Genomic DNA, 897 nt, shown 5'->3' with positions numbered 1-897 from the left:
CTCAACACACCGAAACAGCTCCTTCAACATGTTTTGAGTGTAGGTGGGACGTGGGCGACAGCATACTACAAGTAGGCGCGGTAAAGATAGACTTTAATCGTGCACGGTACATACTACTAGCTACGCTACTTGTTTTTGACCATGGTCAACATTGTCATGGAAGATAGTTGTTTCAGGGATATGCATCAATTTAGAAGGGGTAGTCTTGACCGTGAAGTTGGTCGGTCTTCCTGTGGAGATCTAAAAGGAATTCGGCACCTGATATGTCTTACTCGATTGCTAATCGTAATCATGCTACTTGTGTGTTCAGTTCTTGTTATGTTGGTTTACACGCTCCACTACTCAGTGTCGAATCAGGTAAATTTAATTAAAAGTAGTGCTTCTGTTGTGTGTGTGTGTGTGTGTGTGTGTGTGTGTGTGTGTGTGTGTGTGTGTGTGAATCGCCGTGATTTCTTTCGCCGTGTTATTGGTTGCATCAGAATACGGCTGACCAAAATAATGTCTAAATATACGTGGATTTATGCTTCACAGTACTTTCTGTCTTTAATTATTTGTTTGTTTCTTTGTATAGCACCCACACCCCCAAGACAATCACATGGGTAAGTCGGCTATTCTATTATTTGAGCCCATTCATATTACTGTATGATTGTACCACTATTTGACCGGCGCTATATCATTCCTCCAGGAGACAGCACTCAGAAACAGCTACAACTGAATGCCAATTCTAATGCCTTTTTGACAGGTAGGTAACACTTGTTATGATGCATGGCTGATACAAAAGTTATGCAGTATTCATAATACGATCTAAAGGCACATTTCTTATCATTTGTTCTATCTGTCTCTTGCTTTCAGCGCCAGATACTCACCACACAAACTCCTTTGCACCCATTGAGTGGG

General features: G+C 41.5%; 1 long non-coding RNA gene across 1 annotated transcript; it reads left to right on the top strand.

Moving 5' to 3' along the window:
* The first annotated feature begins 232 nt into the window (after positions 1-232).
* On the top strand, positions 233-897 carry LOC136938153 (uncharacterized). Its single transcript, XR_010875238.1, has 4 exons — positions 233-357; positions 572-599; positions 686-742; positions 853-897. It is a non-coding gene; the product is annotated as an uncharacterized lncRNA (long non-coding RNA).

The sequence above is a fragment of the Osmerus mordax genome, chromosome 28 (genome assembly GCF_038355195.1).
Source record: "Osmerus mordax isolate fOsmMor3 chromosome 28, fOsmMor3.pri, whole genome shotgun sequence".
In the NCBI taxonomy this organism is placed as follows: Eukaryota; Metazoa; Chordata; class Actinopteri; order Osmeriformes; family Osmeridae; genus Osmerus; species Osmerus mordax.
The sequence above is the reverse complement of the archived record's forward strand: the minus strand, read 5'-3'. Positions and strand labels throughout refer to the sequence as shown.